The following is a 10,954-nucleotide window of genomic DNA, read 5'->3' as shown; positions in this document are numbered from 1 at the left end:
TTTTTTTAGCTGTTAAATAAATTTTGTTGTGTACCTGGAGTTTCCAGGAGTTAATTTCCAGGAGTTAAAGTTGAATTTAGTCTCTCCTGGTGCTGCAAAGATATCTATATTCCATTGGGGTCATATTTTTCAACCCATTCAGTTTTTCTTTCTCTGTTTTCCTAATATGTTTTCTGATTTATTTATTACATCACAGAATTTATGACAGAACTGCCAAGTAAGGTCTGGTCTTACCAACTACAGTTTGGTTGTCTTCTTTCTCCTCTGGTTCTGGGTCAGACTCTGGCACCAACATGTAAGTCTGGATGGACCAGTCTTCCCTTGTTGTCATCTTTTAATTAAAAAGTTTCTGTGCGGCTATACAGTCATAAACCCCTCTATCAAACTAGAATGGACTGCTCCAGGAGCTGGAGGGGGGCGGGTGATGAAGTGCCTCATTTGGATTTAAAGAGACAGCCTCAAAATGAGTTGATCTAAGGCACACCTCAAAAAAAGGGGTGACAGAGGGGCTTGTGGAGTTTCAAAAAGTAAGAACTCAGACCAAAGCATTGCAGTTCAACTTTATATAGACACCAATTGAATGATTTAAATGTGAAAAAAGTAAGATTTAAATGCATGATATGTCTCCTTTAAAGAGACTGAAAATACCTKCAGCAGATGAACAGTATCTGAAAATCTCGTCTTTAGAAAAAAAATAGAAAACTATGCTGACACAGGACCTGAGAGATGTATCATCTTCAGTCCATCTGCTGTTTTCTCTTTGGGAACAACTTTATTAGTGGAAAAAAATACTGTTTTATGCCTGTCATACTTTGTTATTTTTGGACATTAGATGCAACCAGTGATGGAAACAGTTTGTCCTTTTGTAACACGCTGCCAAAACTTTGAAATTTACATTTGGTTCTTCACTGAAATGTCTGTATATGAGCAGGCACAACAGTGGTTCATCGGATGAGATCAGATGTCATTTCTTTTTTTGTGCACAAACGTCAGTCCGTCTCAAGAAGCTCAGCGAACTCAAACTGCACAAAAACTGGACTAAAAATGGCCAAAGTCCAAAAGGAAACACTTTAATAGTAAAAATAAAAAAGGATATTGCTTGAACCACTTTATGTTTACAAGAAAGTCCAGTTCCTCTAAAGCTCATAAAAACAACCTTATAAATAAGATGGGGCATTTGAACAATGTTATGGTCTTCAGTATCAAATCAGGCTGAAATAACCCACCCCAGCTAAATAGAAATGAAAAACAATTTGAATCATTTTTTTGCATAAAAAGCATTACTCAAAATGTGGAAATTTCTCAGAAAAGCAAACTCCTACAAAGCAGTTATTCACAGGGAAACGCTACACATAATTGCTGTTGTAGGAGTGACAGTCATAATAGTCAACATGCCATGCAACAAAGTCGTTCAGTGTTCTCCCTCTGCGGCGTTGTTCACTTTGCCATAACGCAGACGGCTCTGTGTCTACCTATGAGCCTAAGTTCTCCACGGTTCTGTTCGTTGAAGTTGGTGTCGAGCCTTCGGCCCTCTCAGGCTCAGGCTGAGAGTCAGGCAGCACATTCTGTGGAGGAGTCCCAGAGTAATGTCCTCGACCCACAGCCATGTGCCAACCAAACCTCATGAGTCAAGCTTTTGTGTGGGTGGCTTCTCTCTTGTGACTACTCCCTGACCCATCTTTCACAAAACCCCTTGGATGTCCGTCCTCTCTGACTCCCTCCTGTGAATCATTCATAATATTTAGACTGTCTGCTCACAAGTATTTCTTTTCACATCCTGGCTATGGTTTGAGTGAAGGTGTAAACATCCCGACTATAACGGTGTGACACAGACTTTGTTTGTTGAACCGAAGCACACTAGGGATCTGCGTTACCTCACATAAAACCGTGCRAACAAAAACGTCAACAGACAACAAGGAGTGGTCTTCTGGCGCTTGTGAGAGGAAGGCGCTCAGCACACGTCTGTGAGGCTCYGGTCCTTTCCGTGGCAAAGTGCACCGTTGCTCTGTGTTGATCAGAGCAACAGAAGATTCGCGACTTGGAAACACGTCCCAGTGTCATATCTGCTTTATATCACACGGAGAGTGCCAACAACACGCTGACGTGCTCCCTGAGCTTGGAGCTCTGCTCTTTATTCCGTGACGTTCATTTCCCAGCTTTTACACCTGCAGTGACGCTGGGCACAAGAACAAAGAAACACACTGTTCCTAAGCGCRAAGACTCGTGAACATTCGGTGAACATTTTCCAATTTTCAACAGGCTTCACCTACTTCCTATTAGCTCCGTTTCCCATGCAGCACAAAAAGAAAGCCGCAGGAAGCAGAGCTGTCCTTGTCTCCCTGTTGGGTGCTTCCTGTCATGATAGGAGGCCCGAGTGGAGATATCACTGAAAGGAGCTGTTGGTGAAGGGGGGTGGGGGAGACCTGGGTGTTTTTGACCTCTTTACAATGGCTCACAATCTTATCTGTTCTGAGTTTGGAATGCATCCACTACAGTAGCTTGTCCTGGGAAGAGTTCAGACGGATGCAGATACCCTCTCAGTAGTAAATACTTCACACAGGTGCAAACTGTTGCATGATACTGCACATTTTTATGCTAAACAGGCACTTTTGCATTGTTAAATCCTAATCTGCAAAAAAAAAAAAGGAAGAAGAACAAGTCTTTTTTTGTCAAAATGTTAAAAAGCCTGTGACGTGCAAATCTTTCAAATACAAAATGTCAAAGAAATCATTCTTATATTCAAGAAACTTGGCAGAATACACCCAATTTTACCCATTTTGTCACATAACCGGCATATATTCTTTTGGATTTAGCTCAACCAAAATGAATCAGGAAGTGACATCAAAGGCGAACTCTTTAAAGTGTATCTTACCCCCCTGTGAAAAGATAACTCCGCCCCAAGGCGAAATTTGGGGGGTTAGAGAGCGGAGGTGTGGCCATGACGAGAGAATATGACAGCTAGCATTAGCATAATTGATGCTACATGGAGAGTGACCACAGCGACGCAGATAGATGAGCTGTCCGCCTCACACTACCCCACACCAGCACCGGACAGAGGAGGAGGAGTGCTCCGCGACAGCCTGATAGAAAAAAATAAAAGCATACAGCTCAGCTGCTCACAGGATCGCTGGTTTAAATCAGGAATAAAAGTGTTGGGTCTTGTTTGACTGAAGTTCGGTCCGTTAGGGCTGCAGTTGCCCCGCTGTGTTTCTGGCTTTTTTCCCCTCCCTCCCTCCCGCTGTGCAAGACCTACTGCTGGTGTGTGTGTGTGTGTGGGGGGAGCAGCAGGCAGCTCTCCCCACCCGAGGCTGAAGGTCAACAGACGATCATGCTAAGCTTGCTAACTGTTCCACCCTCTGACTGCTGCAGGGGCGTGTCTTAGAGAGAGGCTTTTATACCAGAACACAGCCGCTGTGAAGAAACTGTGGAGAAGACACGTCACAGCGGAGAGCCGTTAACCAATATGCAAATTAGCCTGCAGTACCACTGCTCTACCCATTTGAGCAGCAAAAACACATTTTCAGACCAAATATTACAGATTTGAACAAATACGCACAAAAACATCACAATTAGCWCAGAAACAGTGCTATATAACATTTTAGACACATTCTAGACAGTTTATCAGCTAAAAAAAGTTAATTTTGGGGTAAGTTACTCTTTAAGAAAGAAAACCCTCTCACTGATCTTTGTTTATTGAAACGTTTGAACTTTGACTCTGCTTCATCTCTCTGATACTGACTCAAAATAATCTAAAGAAACATCAGATTCTTCTCTACAGTCTGTGTTGTCAGACATTTTATCAACGCTCTGCTCACATGCAGACATTCCCCTTTGATGTCACTTCCTGTCGCTTTACATGCAAATTTCTCAACAACTGTACATCTCAGCAGCGTGAAATTTATTTTGCGTTATGTTATGAGTGTTGTCTTTCCAAAAATGAATTCAAATTTCTGACAAAAATTTGATGTCACAGGCACTTGAAAATAACTAATTTTACAAGTTTAATGAGCGTAGACTGAATCAGTTGGTTCTGTTGGAAACACTTTCAGAGCTCAGAAAACTGCAGTCATGCAGGATACGTTCAAAGCAAGCAGTCACTGCACAACAGCACACTGTTTAACTGCAACAACAGTCTGTAATATTCCACTATCTCACCAAATCTTTTCAGGAAAATTCGTTGAGATGAGCATACTGGCAAACATGAACTTACTCTCACCTAAGAAGTAATTAGCGAGCTGAGCAAGAACCAAGCTATTATTTGGTGTTAGATCCTTGTAGAGGAAATATGATTGGTAATTAGATGATCAGCTGTTGTTGCCCCACAAATATAGGCCACAGATGCTTATGTTTTTGTAGTGTCATATGCACGTGTTCAGGGAAAGTATCCATGCTTTCATCAGAAAGCTTTGTGCTCATGTGAATTCTGAGTCATTTCAGGGTATTGTGGCAACATTAGGCAGGGACTAATTATCAGGTAGTGAAGYCAGAGAGACGCATCAAAGAGCCATTGTTGGATGTATAATAGAACTACTTGAGCTGAATTTAAAGTGCGCTCGTTGTTCTAATCTATTAAAGGTGTAACTTGTGTAGATTTTTTTTTTCATTGACAATTTTTTTTTCTGAAGAGAGAAGCACTCAAGCTTTGATTTCTCAACTCAGTTTCAGTTATTCATTCGAAGAAGTCAAATTTATTACTCTTCAAATCTTCTTTTAAAACAATTAGACGGCTTCGGAAAAAAGTCCCGAAGAAAGAAAGATTGTGTCAGCTTTCAGTAATTACAATTTTAGAGTTTGAGGTGTGTGAAAATGTAAAAAGTTTCAGCACCAAATAAGCACGTTTTTCTCCTTGTCTGTTTGTTGAGTCTAAAACCCAGGTACGTAAGTGTCTATGTATGCATACATTTTTGCATGAGTCAGTGCGAGTTTATGCGCACATCTGTGTATACAGCAAAGTCTGTTTTCTTACTTGACAAGGAAGTAACAAGCACATTGTGGCCCGTGAGCTCAGTGCACACCTCCCACACACCTTCAGGCTCCAGAGACTCTTGCAGTGTTTGGTCTCGGGCGGCTCCTCGGCTGATTTACTTCCTGCCAGGGACCACTGCAGTGATTCTGGAGGACAGCGTCTCCGGAGTTTTGCTGTAAAGCAGAGAGAAAGCATGGATAAACTTAGATTTGTGCTTAATTTACCAGCTGTCGCTGTTAGATTTGCATCTCCCCTTTAACGAAAAGCTGCAGAAGTGGATGCACGTCTGTTAAAATCGATTTTACATGGAAACCATCGGAGAAAATCAAGCTGTTCCTCAGCACACTGTTTTAACCATTACATCCTCGTCGTCTCTTTTTTTACATGATTTAAAAGTAGGGTGCACTGTAGAGCAAGGATAACCCATAATTTTTGTTGAGTTAAGAATAATCTGCTGGCTTCCAGTTAATTACAGCTCTTTTTTTTCCCCAGTTCGTCTTTGAATGTTCTTTCCACTTCAGAGCTAAATATGTGACACATTAAAATGGAACAAATGAATCCTACCCCTTTAAACCCTGGTGCTGAAGAACAATAAGACACAGTGCCTATTATTGTTATTATTATAATTGTTATTCAAGGTGCTGCCTTGTTTGGAGGTGTGCTGGATCTTAGGCTTATGATTGGGTAAAAATCACAAAAGCTTAGTTTTTATTTTAATTTTAAACTGTGACATTTTTAGCTTCAGTTCTGGTCAGATCACAACCACACTGAGGTAAAAAAATGATTGAATCTGCTTAGACTACTTGTGAAATGAGATGCATTTTCCTGTTTCTCTTTCACACAGCTTTCTAGCATTAGTTAGCTTATATGCACTCTAATAAACTAATAGCATTTTTGTTAAAATTRTTATTAATAGTTGTTACAAATTTTACATAATCAGCCCTTATTGCTTACTATTTTGACACTTTGTACAGTAATGCTAATGCCAGATGCTTGCCCATTCTGGTTAGCGCCTCTGCTGCTACAGTAAATCCCAAGATCATCCCACTCCTGCTGTACAATGCCATGGAATGGCCTCAGTTTAGAAAGACAGAGCTAAAGGAGCTAAAAGCAAAGCTTATTCAACTAAATTGCTTAAAAGGGCCACAGTTACTGAAACTGGACATCCAGAAAAAAATGGACATCCTACAGTATTTTTACAGTCTTTATTTTACAGTTAGAATATATGTTTATTAAATAATGTCTAATGTTACAAATAATCATGGATCTTTTAAAAAAACATATTAACATTGTTTTATGTGTGAGCCTTAGAGTTAAACAAGACAGACTGATGTTGAGCTTCAGTGAAGTGGCAGGTTAGTTATTCACCATCCAGCCTCAAAGCCATTACTGCACCCCTACAGTTGGATGAAACTGAGCGTTTCCACCCACGCAGTGTTCTCTCCCTGGAGCGCCACATTTCAGCCCTAACGTATTCATCTGCACGGCCAACCTGCTTGCAAGGGGATGGAAAACGGGAGCTGGTCCTGGCCTTTTGGCATCTGAACCTGCTAATTAAGAGCCTTGTTTGAGCAGCGATCCAGAGCGTGTAGCTGCAGGGAGGATTTAACGTCGCTGCTGCCCAGCGCCATGCTGGGCAGTCTGGTTGATTTTTATCAGGCACCCTGAAATCTATGTGTGACGGGAACAAAAGGCGCTCTGACAAAGCACATACTCTGCCCTGAATGAGTCAGTCTGTCACCAGGCTCAGCAAGGCACACAGTCAAACACACTCACAGAAATGGGAAAACAGGACTTGTTCAGCTCTCTGAGTGTAGCCCATCTGTGGGCTGCATACTTCCCTACACACATGTTGTCAGTCCTCCAAGTGTGCCTGGAGAGAAACGCTTTCCTGAGAGGCCACAGGTATTGATTTATGTCTCTTCCCTGACCCTCCTCCCCCTCTTCCTTTTTGAAGGCAAATCTCAAGCTCTCCTTGGTGGACGACATCTGAAATCTTTATCACAAGAGCTGCAGGCCTTGGGTTGCATCATGTGCTGCGATTTAATATTACCCATGGGGAAGCTGAACCAGGAATTTAGGGAAAAAAGGAAAACCTCCCTAGTGATCAGATGTTACCTAAGATTAATAGATTGCTACATTGAGTGGAACCTAAACCTGCTCTTCTACAGGCTAACAGGAGCACCGGAAACCTGGAATACTACTCGGCCTAATGCCAAAACCTTCTGTTTTCTGTTTGAAAGGCGATACGGACTCATAGGGAACTTGTAATGTAATCTTTCTTAAGACCAATAAGGATTATGCAGCCAAGCAGAACATTAAAAAYGTGTGCAAAAGCTAGTTTGAACTCAATCAGGAAGCAGGCCATTTTAGGAGCCGCCGGCTCAGCTGCAGAGAGAAACATATGAGTGATGTCCTTCTTCACCTCACAGCTGTCGTTTCCACGGCTTTACACCAAAATGTAGTCATTAATACTGTCTGTGATCAGTGTAAGGGATTATGTGATGAGGCAAATTAAGATGTATGAACCCTTTTTCTACAGAAGGGGTTTGCCACCATAATACCGGTGTATTGATTCATTGTAAGTCATAGTATGAGCTCATTAATACCTCCCCCGGTTCCCTGTCTGAAGTGATTCTTCAGAGACTAAACACACCCTGTCATCATGAAGGAGGTGGAGGAGCTCGCTCCACCCATTACTAGCAGGAGACGGCAATTCAACTCAACGTAACAACACACAGGAGTGATGCAATCATGACTCTATGTTGCTCTCCAAAACAAGGAAAAAAATCACTGCATGGGAGCAAAATTACACTAAAATCCCTCCATTTCCCAGAAGYCTTTGTACTCATACAGGAAGTGATTAATAACTGAGGCAGCCGAAGAACTCTCACAACTTTGGTATTCTTAATAACAAGAAGTGCTTAAATATGGTTCTATTTACATAAGGGGGTGTGAAATGACAAGCCTTTGCTCAGAGTTTTGAGGTTTGTTTCCACCACTGGAGCCAAGTGTGTGAGTTTGCCAAACATAAAATGAGAAAAAAAAATCCAGTAGTACATTGAAATGTCACTCTGAACTTTAGTCTTGTTCACAGCTGCAAAAACTGGATCCTCTCCAGTCTGAGGAGAAAATCATACTGAATAAAACAAGTCAATTTGTTGTCTTATCTTGTGTAAAGCTGAACTTGCAAATGCTCTTTTGTTTGGTGCTTAAATAGAAATCAATTAGATATAATTTCTTTATTCTTGGTCATGTTTGACCCTTTTGTCAGAAAAGATGCTTCAGCTCTGGATGAGGTTTTTTATTTTTATTTTTTGTCATAAATGGAGCCAGTGAATATAATTCAGAGTGTCATGTGTGTCACTGACCCACCTCTTCACTACGTAAGTTATTTGCGTCACTGCCACCTGTAAACACTGAGTTCATAGCTACTTGAAAAACACACAAGGTGATTTGGTCACACATTTTAAAACTATGAGTGGTTGTGAAACCTCTTGGGGAGGAATGTCAAGTGTTTGTTCCTCAAACCATCCGTCTTCACTGTCAAGAATGTGAATTTTATTGTCCTTAGAAGTCTTCCTTATCCTAGAGACAGCAATGGATGAGACAGAAATTTGTGCCACATGTTTCCTTTATAATATTATTCTTTGTGTCCTTCACTGGACTACAAAAAAATAATAATAGATTAAAAAAGCCAGAGTCTTGCGAAGTCACGGAATAATGTTAAGAATTCTAATTTCTGCCATCATCATAGGGTCAGTTATAATTAACTTAAATGTTTTGTGTTTAACTTCATCTAAACTTGAAACGTCACGTTCCTTTTCTCATTGCTATGGGTGAGCACTACAAACAAACAATAACTGAGTGCTACATGGAATTTTGGGCATAGAAACAACATCGCGTCCGCTTATAAACACTAAAAAGTACTACATGTACAACTGACTAAATGTAAAATAAAAAATATTACACCTGTGAAGCTCTCGCGTGACACATAAAATGCAATGACAGGCCACATTTGGCCCACGGGTCTTCAGTTTGACACATATGACTTATGGCAATCATGCAGGATACTGTTGCTCTAACAACCTGAGTTGAATTAAGAAGCAAACATCTCCAAAACACAAAATTCAGTTGTGGACAATAGTTTTGAAGTTTCAACAGTCTCTAACGTTGCAGCAAACAGTTTGTTCACTTATTATTTGAAAAAGGGTGAAAAGCCACGAAACCTTTTGATGCCAGATTTTCAGAAGTTTTTTTATTATCATTTATTTAAACCCATTCCTTAAAAATGCAACAAATTTTGAAGTTTGTAAAAATTCTCATAGGGCAAATTATACTAACATCAGGAGACATGTGATACAAAAAAACATCTATTGTCTTTAGGTTCCATTTAAAATAAAAGGTATTTAGAATAACAACACCACACAGACCCAAGTGTTATTGTGACAAATTTGCAAACTTTTAAAAACTGCTCAAAAGTGTCTTAAATATTTTTTTTACTCTAAATAAGAATTTGGGCATTATCACATCTCCTGAAAAGTGGGCTCTTATACAAGCTTGCAGGGTTTGCATCACGTTTTTGCACGACCAAACCTTTTTGCCGCAGTGTGAAGATCAGTGTGAACTTTGGATGCAGGTTGAGTAGGTTCATAATCTAATTACGTCAGCAGGAAGAAGTAATCAATGCACTGAMCTCCACAGGGAATAAATCATTTATAAACATAGTACAGGTTTTCAGTCTTTTCTATGACTGAACTCCACCCTTTCTGCTGGTGAGGGAGTGATGGTAATCAGCTGAGACACATCTTATGTACAACAATATGTTGGAATGTGAACAAAAAAGGGAGTTGTTCTTTTGTCATTTGTACTTTCATTTGAGATGGTAATTCATCTGAAATTGTTACTTTTTATGGGAGAAATATGAGAACAAAACTCAGTATTAGTCATGATGTAAAAACAAAACAAWACAAAAAAAGCAGTCCTTTTTTCCTGATAAGGTTGTTCTCTCTGACACAAGATCTTTCATCTGCCAAGCTCTCATCAGGGCTACCTCTGGCTCCGCCTGTTTATCTTAATCTCTGACTTAGTTTTTTTCCTCTAGTGACTACCTTTAAAAGGCACTTCCTGCGAGTGATGACATCACCGTGTGGTTCATAGGAAGGGGAGGGAGACTGGAGGGTGGAGACATATGGACTCGATGCCCATTTCTGTATTTGTTGGCACATGTAAACACATTCAGATTCTGTATTTATTGGATTTAACTTTAACTGAGCTTAGATTTTTAGGTTTGGTTTTTTGCTTCCTTCTTATAGGAGAGCCTAACCAAAACCACCAGTCAAACTAAAAGTTGCCAATTGCAAAACTTTTTTTTATTTGAGTTCATGCTATCATAATAAACTGTGGATTCCACCTCGCAAAAACCTCTCTTTCACCCGGTTGGTCAGAACTTGTGCAGAAGAATTCCAGAAATGTTACTGAAATTATAAAAGGGGATTAGCGGGTGTCTGGTCTGTGTAAGGGCCAAACATGCATTGATAAACCCTTCTGGGTTCGGTGGAGAAGCTGCAAAGGATTCCCAAAGTCAGGCACAAGAACAGTCTGTTCTCTGCACACACACACACACACACACACACACACACACACACACACACACACACGCACACACGCACACACGCACACACGCACACACCTCTGCTTTCTGCCTCTAATGATTCAACTCGCAACATGTTTGTTGTCATTGTTTCTCTGTGTTTGATTAGTGTGCATGTCAGTGTGGAGCTCGTTTAGACCAGTTAGGTTAAAGAGTTAACTCAGCTCCACATAGTTAAAGTAGGACTAGTGGCTGGAAATGAGAGCAGTGATGATTTTTTTCCTTTTCTTTTTTTGTTTTACAAACAAAATCAGTACGTTTTTTTTTTCAATATTCATGGTCTTAGATCGATCGATCGATCGATCGATCTATCTATCTATCTATCTATCTATCTC

Source organism: Austrofundulus limnaeus, unplaced genomic scaffold, assembly GCF_001266775.1.
Source record: "Austrofundulus limnaeus strain Quisiro unplaced genomic scaffold, Austrofundulus_limnaeus-1.0 Scaffold15, whole genome shotgun sequence".
In the NCBI taxonomy this organism is placed as follows: domain Eukaryota; kingdom Metazoa; phylum Chordata; class Actinopteri; order Cyprinodontiformes; family Rivulidae; genus Austrofundulus; species Austrofundulus limnaeus.
The sequence above is the reverse complement of the archived record's forward strand: the minus strand, read 5'-3'. Positions refer to the sequence as shown.